The 16,422-nt window shown below is 48.3% G+C and overlaps 1 long non-coding RNA gene across 1 annotated transcript; it reads right to left on the minus strand.

The window, feature by feature from the left end:
* Positions 1 to 11,776: 11,776 nt before the first annotated feature.
* LOC105508644 lies at positions 11,777 to 15,738 on the minus strand. Its single transcript, XR_001001303.1, has 2 exons — positions 12,211 to 15,738; positions 11,777 to 12,059 (listed from the first exon to the last, which is right to left on the minus strand). It is a non-coding gene; the product is annotated as an uncharacterized LOC105508644 (long non-coding RNA).
* Between the last annotated feature and the right edge of the window lie 684 nt (positions 15,739 to 16,422).

A 16,422-nucleotide genomic window follows, 5' to 3' on the forward strand; every position in this document is an offset into this window, starting at 1 on the left:
AATAGACACAAAAACATGTAGCTTTTTCTTTCTCCACAGACTTTATAGAGCAGATCCATTATTTCTGTGGAAACCCCGGTGTGCCTGTTGATGGAATAAACAGTGAGCTTGGGGCACCTCGCGGCTCCCCGGCCACAGGCCTTCCACATCTTCCCCTGGCTCTGGGGTGTGTCTGGGTCCTGTAGCCCCTGACGGACGCCTTCCACTCCTCAGGCCCCACGCTCGGCACACTGTGTTCCAACTCTGGAACACATGTAAAGCTCATCTCCTCTTAATTCCACTGACCACTTTTGTCTCTTTCCTCTTCACATTTGTTGCTGGTTCCCTGCACATGAATGCCGGCCCCTTTTTCTCCAACAGTTAACAGATGCCCAGGCTTCCCAGCCACCGCAAAGGAGCCCTGCGTGAGGTGGGCAGTGTGTCTATGCTGCCTTGGAATCAGATGACCTGGGCTCAAATTCAGCCACTCAGGAGAATGGTGGAAGCACTTACATTACTTCAGCTCTTCAAGCTTCAATCTACCCTGACAGTGGAGTGGACATAATTTAAGAGACGACACGTGCCTGGTGCCTGCTCCATGCTGGACACGGTCTCAGCTGCGAGGGATGGCAGAGAGGAAGGTGGAGCTCACCCAGGAGGCCAGGCCATGCAGGGCTGTGGGCCACAGTGAGGGGCAGGGGCTTTATTCTGAGGGTGACAGGATTTCACTGCTGGGTTTTGAGCAAGGGAATGCTGTGATGGTATTTACCTTTCACAAAGGGCTCCGGCTGCAGTGTGGAGAGTGGAGGAGGGAGGCAGCGGGAGGCCAGGTCGCACGGGGCTGCCAAGCGCCTGTGGAAGGGACAGTGGTGCTTGGACCCAGTGTAGAATGAGGCGGCCGACAACCTGTCCAGTTTGGAATGTGTGTTGAGTGTAGAGGCATCAAGGCTCACTGGATGGCAGGAAGTGTGGGTTTAAAGACAGTTCCTATGTCTGGGCTGCGAGCAGCCCGGTAAATGGGGTGTCACTTTCTACAGCGAGGGACAGAGCAGGGAGAGAAGTCAAAAGTTCTGTTTTGAACCAGACTTCCAAGTGGAGATGTCCCACAAGAAGTTGGATATGTGAGCCTAGAGAACAGGGCTAAGGATATAAATCTGTGAATCCACCAGCATCATGACTCCTGGGACGGCGGGACATGGCCTGGGGAGGAACAGAGGAAAGGCAGGACCGTACACTGGAGCTTTACAAAATGGACGGGCTGGGAGAGAAGGGTCCAACTGTGTAGCAAGGAGACAGAAGGAAAGTCAGAAAGGTGGTGCCTTGGAAGCCAAGTGAAAAAACTGTTCACAGAAAAATATTTCAAATGTTGGTTTCTAAAAGGTTAGCGAAAGTGTCCAAGTGGTGAGACCTCATCTCTAAAAAAAAAAAAAAAAGCCGGGCGTTGGGGCACATGCCTGTAGTCCCAACTGCTCAGAAAGCTGAGATGGGACAATCGCTTGAGACGGGGAGGTAGAGGCTGCAGTGAGCTGTGATGGCACCACTGCACTGCAGCCTGGGTGTTAGAGCAAGACTCTGTCTCAAAATGATAATAGTGAAAAAGTGTCCAAACACGGTTGAGATGACAAAGAAGGTGAAGAGTGAGGTTTTTTATTGGATTTTGCAAAATGGACATTAATGGAAACTTGGTTGAGAGCAGTTCCTTTTGAACCCTAGAGTTGGAGGCAACAGAGAGAGTGAGAAGTGGCTAAATGGAGAAAGGAGGACGGGCGGCTCTTTTGGGGGTTTACAGTGACAGAGGAGGACGGGCTGGTGTCTGGAGGTGGCGGCATGAGCACCAGAGAGGGAAGTCAGGGTTTCTGCTGCTTTTTGTTTGCTTTAGTTTTGGATGGAGAGTAGTGTGTTTGCATATTGATGGGTTGATAATTCTGGGTTATGAAAAGATCTCATTAATGAATATGGAATACCTAGTCATGCAAGACGTTTAGTAAATGCTGGCTGTTATTTTCATCACTGTCACCTTTTTCTAAGCCTCTCTTCACACGTTCTGGCTGATCCCGGTTTGAGTTAGAGCACTGAGTATGAGCCACACTTCTGGTTTTATCAAACACTACCTCATTCTACGTATTTCTCACATGGGCCTTTGCTTCTCGGGTTTGGTACAAACTCATGGATGGCAAATTCTGTGCCTTGTCCACGGCCCACCCTGCACTGTGTCGGCTCACAGAGCTGCAAAACCGCGTCCAAGACTCATCTGGAGGAATGTGTTTCTTCTCTTGGGGCGTGCAGACCCAATCTGAGGGAGCAGATGCTCTGTCCTCACCTCCCTCTGTCCCGAGGCCGGGCAGGAGGAGGAGTGGCACAGGCAGCTGTTGTACCTCCCTGTGAACAGGAACCCCAGTGGTGGAGTTCAGATTTCTGTAGCTGGACACGTTCTTGGCCTCAGACTGCACACAAATCACAGTCATTTGGCTCCAAGTTCTGAAAGGGTGGCTTGTGAAAAAAAGAACTCTGGAGAGAAATTAAAGCTCAACTTCCAAGGAATTTCTAGTCTGTGTAGTTGTGTTTTGTCCCCAGTTGATGACACCTAGAAGCCCAAAAGGAAGGCAGCTTCACGTCTGACAGTAAGCACCAACTTGGAATTCTAAAAGGCACCATGCATGAGCCCCATCTCCCGTCCTCAAACGCTTGAGGCTCCCGCACATGGCACCCGACAGCGTCCCCTTCTCAGGAGGAGAAACCACCACATGATGTGCAGACATGGAACACATTTCCCCAAGTGCGTACAACGGAGGTCAGAGCACTAAAGCCCTAACATTAGAGCCAGGGGTGTTAACAAGACAGCGCAAGGCCAAAGCCTTCATAGTCTGCTTTTCCATGTAGTGCTAAATAAAGGAGAATAGAGTTCAGTGCAAGAGAAACTTTGAAGCCAATAAAATAGCAGGAAAAATGGAAAATAAGAGGGCAGCCAGGTGATTCAGGGTATATTTTAAGTTTTACGGCAGAAACAGACACAAAAACCTGAGAAAGACAAGTACAAATTTAAATGACAAAATGAAAAGCACATTGTTTATTTTCAGGATACCTAAGACAATGACACAAGCATGAAAATGAGTTCATTTCACAATGAGAACACCTGGACACAGGAAGGGGAACATCACACACCAGGGCCTGCTGTGGGGTGGAGGGCGGGGAGGGACAGCATTAGAGACACACCTAATGTAAATGACGAGTTGATGGGTGCAGCACACCAACATGGCACATGTATACATATGTAACAAACCTGCGTGTTGTGCACAGATACCCTAGAACTTAAAGTATAATAAACAAAAAAAAGAAAAAGAGGAAAATGAGTTCATTTCTACAATTACATGAATCAACCAAACGGGCATTAATGTCTGCATATTACACATCTTGTCTCTTCTGCAGTTCTGTCCTCATTTCTCCACCCTCCTTCAGAGTCTCCATTATTTTCCTCTGGAGATTGGCCTTCAAGGCCCACGGCTCTGAATCAGACGTTGCCATCATCAGGGTGTATCCATGGAGGGTGTATCCACGGTAATGACGATGATGCTAATCCTAATCCCTCCTTCCCTCTTCCTTTCCTTTTCTGACTCTTCTCCCCCAGGCCCCCATCCCACTCATGTGTGTGTGCACGCACACACACACACACAGGTGCACACAAGCACTCTTAGGACAACCACAAGAGGATGGGCACCCTGCAGAGCGGCCTTGCCACCCCCAGAGCAGATGGCCAGCCACACGTCAATACCAGAAAGGCTCGTATCCTTCTGAAAGGGAGGACTCCCTGTTGTGAACCTAATAGAATATCGACATATGGACACCACAGTTCAGCTAGATTCTCTCAAAAGTGTCTCTGCTGATAGAGGTCCACAATGCCACATTCATCTTTAGAATCCTGAGATATTTGGACTGTGCAATCAGCTGAATTGTGTCTTGCCAAAGTCCTATGTTGAAGCCCTAACCCTTAATGTGGCTGTCTTTGGAAATGGGGTCTTCAAACAGGTGATGAAGGTTAGATGAGACCACAAGGAAGGGTCCTGATCCAATGGGAGTGATGTCCCCAGGAGAAGGCAAAGGGACGTCAGGGATGCTTGTGCAGAGGGAGGACCACGTGAGGGCACGGGAGGACGTCAGGGATATGAGTGCAGAGGGAGGACCGCGTGAGGGCACGGGAGGACATCAGGGATGTGCATGTAGAGGGAGGACCGCGTGAGGGCACGGGAGGACATCAGGGGTGTGCGTGTAGAGGGAGGACCGTGTGAGGGCACGGGAGGACATGAGGGGTGTGCGTGTAGAGGGAGGACCGTGTGAGGGCACGGGAGGATATCAGGGGTGTGCGTGTAGAGGGAGGACTGCGTGAGGGCACGGGAGGATGTCTGGGATTCGAGTGCAGAGAGAGGACCATGTGAGGACAGGGGAGGATGTGAGATATGCAGGTGCAGAGGTGGGATCACATGAGAACACGGGAGAAGAGGTCATCTGCAAGCCAGGGAGAGGCCTCAGGAGGACCAGCCCTGCCACACCTTGCTCTGGGACTGCCACCCTCCAGACCCCAGGAGAACACATTCCTGCTGGTGAAGCTGCCAAGGCCGCGGTGCAGCATCAGGGGCCTCTGGCTGACAGACTGCGGAGCCGTGAGGCCAATGGCGGCTCCACGTCAACTCTCTGAAGGGAGTTTGTTTCCATCCTCATTTTTCCTGCCTTATCTTTCAAGAGGCTTCCTTTACCTTCCCTTCTGTGGTTTGTTTCTAAATACGGAGAAGGAATGCAGGCAAGGGAGTACCAAGCCGTCTTTTTAAAAGACAAAAAGGGCACATTCTTCTTCCTTCCTGAGCAACCCATACACCAAATATGTACAGAACACCTATAAATGGTAGAGGATTCAGATATTTTTAAAGCACAAAACCTACTCTTGAAGAACATACAACTGCTGAGTGGTAACAAAGTTTTGGCCGCTATAGCTGCTAAAAATAAAGTTGTTATATCCTAAAATTAAAAATAAAGAAATACATCAATGATTAAGCACACTCGATGGCCTTCATTTGCATACGCTCATGACAAGCCTGGTGGGAGGTGTAAGAATGCCTGGGTGTTAGCCCCGCCCCCGGGGAACTCACAATGACGGTGTTCACAGCATGCTGCGTGTTGCTCACGTTGTCGTTCATAACGCGTTTTCTCACATGCACCTAAACTCTTCTGCAGCGCAGCTGGGGAAGGCACCGCCTTTCTATTTCTCAGGTGTCAAAACTGAGGGTCTCAAAGAGGCAAGCACTTGCCAAACTCATGCAGCAAGCAAGGACAAATGAGAGGGAGGCGTCTCCAACCAGGTGCAGGCTGGCAGACGTGGGCCCGTGAGCGCCACCTACCCTCAGATCGCCACAGGGGTCAGATGAGTGAGAGCCACGTGAGAGGCCGTCCTCTTGGGGTTGAGGAGAGAGGCCACTGTCCTCTGGGGGGGTCTGGAAGGATGTCTCTGTACAGGGTGGGCAGAGAGGAGAGGGAGACGTTCTCAGAGCAGGGAGGTGCACGCCGTCACCAGGAGCCGGCCAAGAGGCCCACCGGAGCTGTGGTGGAGGCCGTGCAGACCGTGCGGCAGGGCTGGAACCTGGTTTCATACACACAACAGGGAAAACACGGAGTTCTGAGCTGCAGAGGTGCACGGCCGGATGAGCCGCACGGGTGGGTGATGGAACAAAGGCCACATGGAAGGGTCCTGTGGCCCTTCCACAATGAGACCACAAGGAAGGGTCCTGATCCAATGGGAGTGATGTCCCCAGGAGAAGGCAAAGGGACGTCAGGGATGCTTGTGCAGAGGGAGGACCGCGTGAGGGCACGGGAGGACATCAGGGATGTGCATGTAGAGGGAGGACCGCGTGAGGGCACAGGAGGACATCAGGGGTGTGCGTCAGGAAACGCTGTGAGGGGACAGTGAGGAAAGGGGATGTCCCAGGGCCTTCATGCCTGTGACCACAAAGAGGAGATGGCTGGGCCAGGCTCCCCCTTAGCAGACCTCGAAGCAGTTATGCAGGTGTGATCATCAGTTAATTGAAGAGCTCTCAGGTGAAAAGACACAGAATACTTCCCATGTCGGTGCCAGGGTGGGTTTTTATCTCAAAGAAGGCCCATGCCCTGCAGCTGGGAAATGCCACTCCCTTCACCGCTGCTTCTGCATTTAAAAGTCCTATCAGTGCTAATGGAACTCACGAATGCCTCATGCAGGGGAAAACACACTGCATGAATACATGAATAGGGATAGCAATTTATAGGACTGACTGAACTCAAAGGCACTGAGATTACATCCTGCAGAAAGAGGCTGGCATACAATCCAAACACTGGCCAAGTCAGGTGGCATTCAGAATGAACGTCAGAAATCGCCTCTATTTTTGCCTCAGTCAGCCTCTGCACATTCTTTTTCTTAAAAGCTTAAAGCAAACAGAAGGACACACTCAGTCCTAAAGGTTCTTTGTGGCCCAAGGTATTCTGGCATGAGACCTGCCCTATGCCAGGAGGGAAATGTTCCAGGAAAGGAGGTGTGGATGGTTTTCAGCCACAGGAATGAGATTCTTGTGACACCCAATCCTGGGGAATTAACTCTGTGACACCAGAGTAAGTATCCAAGGACCGAATGTCATTTGGGTAAGGCAAACCAGTTCTCCAACTTTCGAACACACCTTCCCTTTTCCAGCCTCAGCCAAAGGAGGCTGGAGCTCCAGTCAGGCTCTAGCATGTGCACGGCCTGTCGTGGATGCCCACATGTGCCTGGGCAACAGACAAGGAGGGTGTGCCTGGCTGGCCCCTTCTGTGGTGCCCTGCGTAGCCCAACACCCATTGTAAGAGGAGGGTGCTGAGGCCTGTGGAAGCTGCTGCAAGGTCACCAGCGCTTGCCTCTGGGGAAATCCGTGTGGTCCCCGCTCTCAATCTGCACACATCATTATCTCCTCCTTCAGGGAGGCTTCCCATCCCCTCTGAACACAGTGAAAAGTGAGTGTGGTTGAAAGCACTGGCCTCAGTCCATGTTCCCTGATAGACACAGCCGAGTCTGTTCAATGTTTTTTTCCTGTCAATCTAATCTCTGGGCACAGCACCTGCAGGAAGCCAAGGCCCAGGCTGCAAAGAAAGGACGCGACGGAGCCTGCACACCACGGCCTTCACGGGAGCCTGCGTGAGGGGGTGATACAGATGTGGCTCCTCACGTCCTGTGGGTGAAGCTGGAACTCTGAGGCTTCTCCATCACTGGTTCCCCACTTCCCCAGTTTCAACGCTCTCCTCTCTCCCCACCCCTGCAAACACATCCTATCATCTAATTTAGCATTTTTCAGTGTATTCACAAGAGTCATTTATTGCTCACGAAGGGATCAAGGTCCATTCTCACAAGCATTATTCCGGTTGACGCGGCATCTTCTCGCTTCTGTGACAGACTCACTTAGGCTTGTGCACCTTCTCAGATCATGTTTCCTTCGGCACACAACGTCCAAACACCACTTCTCTATCTGGTGAGCTCCTAGTCAGACGTCAAAGGCCAATCCACATGCTACCAACTCTGAAACTTTCACTACCCACCCCTGCAAGCAGAGCTGCTGATTCTGCAGCCATTTGCTGTATAACTGATTATATTTGTATTTTTGTATTATATTTGTATCTTCCAGATATCTGCTCACATCTTTCTCCCACAGTAGGTAGTGTTGCCGCAGCACCAGCACCAAGTGTGGCTGGTAATGTGCTTGCTCTTTATCCAAGGAAAGAGACATGAGAGAGGCACAACACTAATGAGAGAAGCATCTTCGGTGGACTGTGTAGTAAAACCTAACTACAGCTGTCCTAGGGAACAAGTCAAGGGAATCTGCCCTCCCCTCCCTCACTTCCAAACAGAACTGGCAACGGTAGGTGCACCTCTTCCTCTTCTTCATAAGGGTCCTTGGTTTTTCTTTCGAAGTCATTCCTCCCTGACAGTCTGAGCATTAATTTCGATGGGGAGGCTCTGACCTTGTGTTTTCAGGGGAGGCACAGAATCTGGGACTACCCTAGGAGAGTTCTCCATCCCCTGGCCTCTGAGATTGGTGAAAGATGGGCCCCTGACCCCAGCAAGACCAGCATATTACACCCAAATTTTGCCAGAAGTCTTGAGGGAAAGTCCTCTCTGGTGCACTGGCTGCAAAGCATCATGCAGGCCCTGAGCTGTGTTACAGCTGTGCAGAGAAAACCATGTTAGAAATGAAGCCCACACAGAGACAGCAGAGTCAGAGAGGGAGACAGATTTCCAGATGGTGCTGAGCACCTGGATCCAGCCATACCTGATGCTCACCCTGGGACTTTTTGTTACTTATAAGCCATTTTGAATGGGGCTTCAGCCCACATTGCCACATAAAATGTCCTGGTCATTCCCCACGAATCTCCATATCAGAGGGTAGCCAGCACCACAGTCAGGCAGCATGGAAGATGGCGCTCAGGGAAGAGAGAGAGGAGTTTCTGCTGCAGGGTCCTTGTCATCCTGCAGACCCAGACATCCAGCACGGTCAGGGCATTCTGGGTGAGGAACCAATCATTAGCCCCTCAGCCACCACAGAGGGAACGAGTAACAGTCACCAAACAGGAGAAGCAAGAAAGCATCACGTGCCTTTGCCTTCACAAGGCCCAGCCTCCACCCACTGTGACAACGATAACACCGACCTAGGGGAGATGTGGAGAGGACTCTGGCTCCCCTTCTGCTGCTCTGTGCCCATGCTGAGAGGTGCAGCTTCTGAAAGAGCTGCTATTTCCATGCCCCCTTGTTTATCTTTTGTTGTCAGATTACAGTATTTCTGATCGCTGGCAGAAATTCGATGTTTCAGTCTGCTGACTTTTGAATCCAACCAGTAGCTTTCAGTGAAGTTATGATGCTCAGTCTATCATCCTTCTCTTTCTCTCCATCTCTCTGTCAATCATCCATCTATCATCTATCTATCATCTAGCTACTATCTACCATCTATCAGCTATCTATCATCCATCCATCTATCATCCATCTATTTATCTACCATCTCTACCTACTATCTACCTATCTACCATCTATCAATCATCTATCATCCATCCATCTATCATCATCTCTACCTACTATCTACCTATCACATTATCTACTATCTACCTGTCAATCAATTATCCATCATCATCTATCATCCATCTATCATCTCTATCTACTATCTTCCTATCTACCATCTATCAATCATCTATCATCCATCTATCTATTTATAATCTACTGTCTACCTATCAATCAATTATCCATCATCATCTATCATCCATCTATCATCATCTCTATCTACTCTCTACCTATATACCATCTATCAATCATTTATCATCCACCTATCTATTTATAATCTACTATCTACCTATCATCTATCAATCAAGTATCTATCATCCATCTATTTATCTATCTATAATCTATCTACTATCTACCTATCATCTATCAATGATCTATCATCCATCTATGAATCATCTATATACTATCAACCTATCTATTATCTATCAATTAATTACCAATATCTGTCATTTACCTATCCATAAATCACCTATGTATCTATCATCTATCCATCTTCACATGCACACGTGTGCGCATACACACACCTGTGTACATTATGTATGTGTGTATATTCACACACACGTATATAAGGGCAATTCTTATTTCTTATTTTCAGTATCTCCTCCTCGATCAGTGCTCGAGCTGTCCAGGAGACGCATGGCTGCTCGATGGGTCTCAGAGCCAGTCTGACTGCCCCTACACCCCGTTCTCTCCACACTGTAATGTGACATGACAGGAGAAAATAGGCATTTACTTTAATGAATTCTCCTCAGCAAAATGAAAGATTACTTCAAAATCGAAGCAGCCAGGGCCAACACCCTGGGTGAAAATAATTACACCAATTGCTATGGGGATGTTAGAAACTCTTACAGAGGGCTGAGCAGAAAGTCAACTTAGAACGTCCACATTCAAAAGTGAAGTTAGTGCTTACAAAGGATAGAGAACGGTCTAAGGCCGCGAACCCAAGCCCAGGGGACCTCTGGGCATCAGTGCCAGGCGAGGGAGTAGAGAAGTCCATCTTGGAGAGTACAAAACAGGCGAGATGTCTGAAGTGCATCGCGCCACTGAGGAGAGAGGCCATTTCTCTTACTATCTCCTGTCTGAAGAGAAGGAGGAAGTGAAAGTTGAAAAACAACAGGAACGAAGTCAGTGGTAAGACCAGCTGGTGCCACTGATGATCAGGCCTGAGGTTAAAAGATTAACCCCCACTCTAACCACATATGCTCTCCATCTATCACGACCCTTCCACATGGAACCCCTTAGAGTCCTAAACCCTTAAAAAGGCCAGGACCTCTGTCTTCGGAGAGTGCTGTTCTTGCGACATGAGTCTGCTGAAGCTCCCGGCCGAATAAAACCAAATCATTCCCTAACCCAGCGTCTGAGGGGTTTTGTCCACGGCTCGTCCTGCTACACCACCAAGGAGTGCCAAGAGGGAAAAAGGCCTCTGGCCCATGGGTGTTGGGGGGAGTCAGAGAAGGTGGGCAGGAGAACCAAAGAGGGCCCGTGGCACTGACGTTAGCAGGCACAGGGACGGTGTTTCGCTCCTGGAGCCTAGAATAGGAAGGATGATGGTAGGAGCTGGGAGGGATGGAGGGAGGGCATTTGATGTGGACAGGACTTCTGCCTTCAAAGAAGGGCATGTCTTTAGGTTCCCTGATAAGTTCAACTTCTCCTGGGCTCAGCCTCGAGCAAAAAGAAGGTGGGGCCAGGTGCAGTGGCTCCTGCCTGGAATCCCAGCATTTTGGGAGGCCAAGGCAGGAGGATTGTCTGAGCCCAGGAGTCCAAGACCAACCTGGGCAACATAATGAGACCTTGTCTCTACAAAAACGTTTAAAAATTGGCTGGGCACAGTGGCGTGTGCCTGTGGTCCCAGTTACTCAGGAGGCTGAGGTGGGAGGATCGCTTGAGCCCCTGGAGGTGGAGGTTGTAGTAAGCCAAGGTTGTACCACTGCACTCCAGCCTGGGCAAAGAGCAAGACCCTGTCTCCAAAAAAAAAAAAGATGGTACTGATGATTCTAGCACCTTCCTCAGGTTTCTTTAGATTCCTGGTTCTACCTGCATGAAGCATTTTGTATGGCAGGAATTTTTTCTTCTTGTAATAAACAGCACACAGGAAATTGTGCAATGAAATGAAGCCCAAGTCATTCTGTTGACAAGGGCAGCGTTTTAGTTAATTTTCAGATAAGATTTCTCAGCATTCTGCTGTGAATTTGCCTTTCTGATTGTTATAGATAATGAAAGAGGTCATAAAACCTTCTTTATGGATATTATTTGTCTTCAATGTCATACAATGCTAGAAATCAAAGCTGAAAAGAAACCAAGACAATTTGTAGGTAATTTCACAGGTGTAGTAGAGGTGTGTTTAATAACTCAGGGCTGCAATTCTGAAGTGAAGCTAAGATGCCTCCAATAAGAGCCCACACTGCTGGAGGTGTGCGGCAAGGGGTACTTGCAAACACTATTCGTGGGTTAATTGATGAAAGCTTCATGGAAATCAGTATGTCAATCAAGAACTGTGATACACACTGACCTTTAGATGTAGGAATTTTAGTTTTTAGGAAACTAGACTAAGGAAATAATTAGAAATATAAATATTCTTGTACAAATATATGCATGACAGTATTATTATCATGGAAATTATTGAAAATATGTGAATCCAAAATGATGAAGTAGTTAAATAACAAATGATATATAAATGCAATGAAATGCTATATCATCATTAAAATCACTGTTTTGACAAATTTTTGTCTGCTGGAAAAATGTTTATAAAGAAATATTAAGTGAAATGTTGAGAAATGTATAGAGCTTTACATAAAATATATTAGCCATGCAAATACATGAGTGTACGCTTTTTGTGGATAGACATAATTATTGCATAGAGAAAAAAATAGAAAAGAATCCATCAAGGCATTAACTACACATTTTTCTAAGTTACATGTATCTTAGTGTTATAGGTGCAGGTTATTAAAATTTCCTTCTCTGTACTTTCTAAAATTTTAATAAAAAGAATGTACTTTTATTTTATTTTATTTTATTTTATTTTTTTGAGACGGAGTCTCGCTCTGTCACCCAGGCTGGAGTGTAGAGGCCGGATCTCAGCTCACTGCAAGCTCCGCCTCCCGGGTTTATGCCATTCTCCTGCCTCAGCCTCCCGAAAGAATGTACTTTTTAAATAATTTTTTTAACTTGAATAAAAAAATTATTCAAGTTATTCACATGATCACCTGAAGTCTCCATTTTCTCAACTTAATAGAGAACTTAACCGACCTCTTCTTATTCCTTTTTTTCTATCCTGGTTCACGCAGTGGATGGAAGATGGCACTGAAGGAGCTCTCAAGTCCTCTCCAAGCCTCACTGTTTATGACGTGATCATGGCAGCGAAGGTATCCGTCTCGTGCTGGGCTCCATTTGCTCTGTACTCAGCCACCAGTCTGGATAGGGTTTGGAACGCTGCCTCGGGCCTGCCTTCTCTCCCACGGGAAGGACCTTTGGCCCCAAACCAGGAGCTGAAGGGTTTGGCAGAAGCACCCTACGTCTGGCCTACAGCACAGCACGGTGCCCTGGGCGGCTCCCCACTCACCTGGCTCAACACCACCCTCTTCCTTCCTTCCCGCTGGGCTGCCCTCTCGCCTGCATTTCTTGTTGTCTATGGAACTGAAACTACATAGCAGCATTTTAAGGCATTTCCCTTAAAACCCACTCCTCTGTTCTCATCCACACGGCTTGTTACTACTTTCCAATGTCATCTCCTGCGGTCCTCCACATGACCATCTTCTTGGCCAGTGGCCTTGTGCAGTGGCATCCCCAGCCCCACCGTTCCCATCCCCAACCCGGAGCACCCTTCCCCTGGCCACACAGTGAAAGGCAGGGCTGTGAGAGCTTCGGTGGAAACCAGGTCTTCACCACTTTGTCTCCCTTTACGCCACACACAGCTTTTGCAAGTTCTGGATACCTGTAATTTTTTAAAAAATAAATTGCTATTTGAGTCAATATCTGAACAATGTATGAAAACAATTAGTTTTTAGGCCCACTTATTTTTAAGCCCAAATGACATCACTCACCCTCGACCACTCTCCTTATTCAGGATACACAGATGGGAACCGTTCAGCTCCTCAGAAAATAAAACACACTCTTCAACGATCAAGTTTTGCCACCAGAGAGTAGATCTTACACCATTGATTATGGAGGCTGTTTCAAAACAGAGTTCAAAGAAAGCTTGAGCAGCGGTAAGATCACTGCCACCAGTAGGTGGCCTCCAAGAAGCTCCATTTTCAGTTCTCATTTAAAGGCAGATATTTCTATATTTAAAAAAACCAACCTGTGCTGTATAGTCATATCTTATGCACCTGTCTCCCAATTCTAAAACTGACCCCTTAAGAAAAAAAAAAAAGAAAGAAAGAAAAAGGAATTGAATCAGCACAAATCACCAGCGAGACAAAGCTCAACTAACATCATATATGGACATTTTCTCTTTGATATTTAAGTTCCAGAAAATCTCTAGGGTTTTAAAATTAAACTGACATTAGTTTTTATATACTGCTTGTCACAAGCCATGTGCTCAGGAATAGTCACAACTAAAATTTTGGGATGGTGAGGGGGAGAGAAAAAAATTAAACAGTGCTTCAAAAACCTTCATTGGGAAGCTGCTCAGGCCTCTCATTTCCCCCCATGCGCCTTTCCTGATCCCCATGAGTCCTGCCCACTCGGTCACTGTTTCTCATAATTCCTCTCCTTCTTTGGTGATTAGGCCTTTCCAAACGAGTGAACAGTCAGCTTGTTCTCTGTTCATCTTTGCTTCTTGGGCTTTCTCCTGGTAATTCTCCTCAGCCCATAAATAATTCTATTTATTATCTCCCTATTCTTGACCATTTATTCTGCATTTTCTCCATCGTCCTTGTGATTAGAAACCTCACACAGAATGTTGGTCATTGGACTCCCAGGCATTTCCTTTGCCTCTAAAATAGGCAGAGCTCCACTCCTGTAGGTCCTAATTGTAATCAAATCAGTCATTTTTTTCCCAGCCTCATCAGCTTTGGGCTTCCACTAATGGATTTTTAGGTTGCATGTCTCTACGTGGACTATTGTTGCTGCTGGACAGAGCTGATCGGGAAGGAAACTTATTTTATAAGAATGGGAAGAAATTATCAAGTTAACTGATGTATAAGGGAGGTGTACCTGGAAGAGACTCTTTAACAGGTAATGCATGTGTGGGGATATTTTAAAGTTTTATTGGTAGAAATAAAATACATTGAACACAAATCGAGCAAATATGACTTGGTTGTTAACAACCTCCCTCTGATGAAGCAGGAGTGCTGCTGTGAGAAAGGGTTGTGAAATTCTGCAAGCACACGAGGGTCGCTGGGTTTTAGGGTAGTCTCTGTGGAGAATGGTGACTGGACCACGTGGGAGAGGGGCTTGAGGCAGGAAGGGGAGCAGACTCCAGAGTTCAAGAGGTGTCTGCACACAGTACCCTCTCGTTCCCCTTACGGTATGGCTGTGGCCAGCATTGAGAACCAAGTGTTCAGCAATCCATGCTGGCCTGCCAGTTCCACCTGACCTGAGAGTGGCAGGCACTCCGCGTTTCAGCAAGCTGCTTCCTTGACGATGCCTTTGGTCTCTTATTGTTGCCGGGGAGGCTGGAGTCCACCCAAATCGAGTGGGAAGTGCTGTCAGCTGCTACCTCACTTACCTATGAGCTTTAGAGGCTCAAGGGCATGACTGGAATAGACTGGAACCCAATGGAAGAGTTTGGATGCAGCGTCTGTCCTGCTCCACTGAGCCCCAGGGAGGAAGCCTCGGCCACTGGCTGCACTGAAGAAGGTCCAATCTGAGTGTGAGGCAGAGGAGCAGAGGCGTCCTCGAAGAGAAGGCCAGGGCTGCAAACCACAGGAGCAGGGCATCCTGAGAAGCAATGGGAGCAAAATCAAGATGCTCACAGTCTTGGGGCTATTTCAGAAACCCCAAAAGCAAGAACACGGGGTGTCCGGTAGGTGGAGTCAGTAGTCCCAGCACCACTTGGAGTTCAGTCACAGGAAGAACTTGCAAATGGCAGCACAGCGCCGGGCACTTGACCAGTGGGGGACCCTGCACCCCTGAGGTGGCTCAGGGGACAGGACAGAGGCAGGACCTTGGATCCGGGGCTGGGGAGCAGAGCACAGCAGGACAAACCCAAACCCGTCTCCATCGTTCAGAAAATCCCCAGCAGCTGGGGAACGAAGAGAGCGAAGGCGAGAGCCAGGCAAAGCTGGTAGCACCTGGTGCACGGGCTCCCTCTTCACCCCGGCGTGTTTGGGATGGAATTTAAAATACTTTTTGCTAGATCGATTGCGAGCTTTAGAGTGAGAAAAGTATTTCACAAGAACTTTACTTCATTTATAAAAGAGTAGACATGGAGACAAGGCGTCCGTGGCCTGCAGTATTTAATGCACTCGAAACACATTTAACTTCCAGGGTAGATCTGATGTCCTCCCTCCACCCGTGACTCCCCTGAAATCTCCCTTGTGTTTAGCAGTGCTGTGCGTGCTTTCTCTCACACACACTGCTCAGCCCTCGTGACTCATCTCACACACGCATCTCAATTCTCAGCCTCCCCACAGCCCGCACTTCTGTTCTAACCTCACGGCTGCCCAGCATGATGGCTGTGTCCAGCCCCCGCTGATGGACTGACCATTTCAGTGTGAATCCCAGGCGTGTCCTGGGTCGTCCAGAGCAACAGCTGTTCACAACAACAGGTCAAGTCACCTACAGAGTGAATCTTATCACTAACGTAACCTATTTGAGAAAGAATGAAGGGTTTATGTTTTTTGAGAATATTTCCATTAGACGCTTAGACAATGTAGATACTTAAAGAGTTTAACATTTAGAAGACCACAGAACTATGAGAATCTTCTACTGAAAATTAACCTGTCATTTTATGGCAGGATACTGACAGAGTATTTTCTCAGGACTGCAACATGGCTGCATTTTTTCCTCGTTACACAAGATGTACCCAAGACATTCTCCCTGTTTCAGGCATTACTCATCGTGCGCAGCCACTGAGCAAAGCAGGTTGTAGCGTCCTCAACCGTGAAGTGGCGACGTGAGACACACGACCTCCTGTAACCCTCAGTCTCCAAGAGTCTGGGATTCAGTAGACACAGACTCACTGTGAAGGGTGAGGCCACTCACACAGAGGCGCGCTGCCTGCCTCACCCTCCGAGGGCGACTTTCCACGGCTGGGACTGGAGGAGCCTGGGGCAGATGTAAAAACTACGATCCCAGACGCACAGACCCGGAATAACCGCAGCCTGGCTTGTGTTGCTCGGGGGGTGACAAGCGACACTGGGCATCCCTGCTGGCTGAGACTCAGCCCCAGCCACCTCCCAAGGTTCTAG

The sequence above is a fragment of the Colobus angolensis genome, unplaced genomic scaffold (genome assembly GCF_000951035.1).
Source record: "Colobus angolensis palliatus isolate OR3802 unplaced genomic scaffold, Cang.pa_1.0 Scaffold165, whole genome shotgun sequence".
NCBI classification, from domain to species: Eukaryota; Metazoa; Chordata; class Mammalia; order Primates; family Cercopithecidae; genus Colobus; species Colobus angolensis.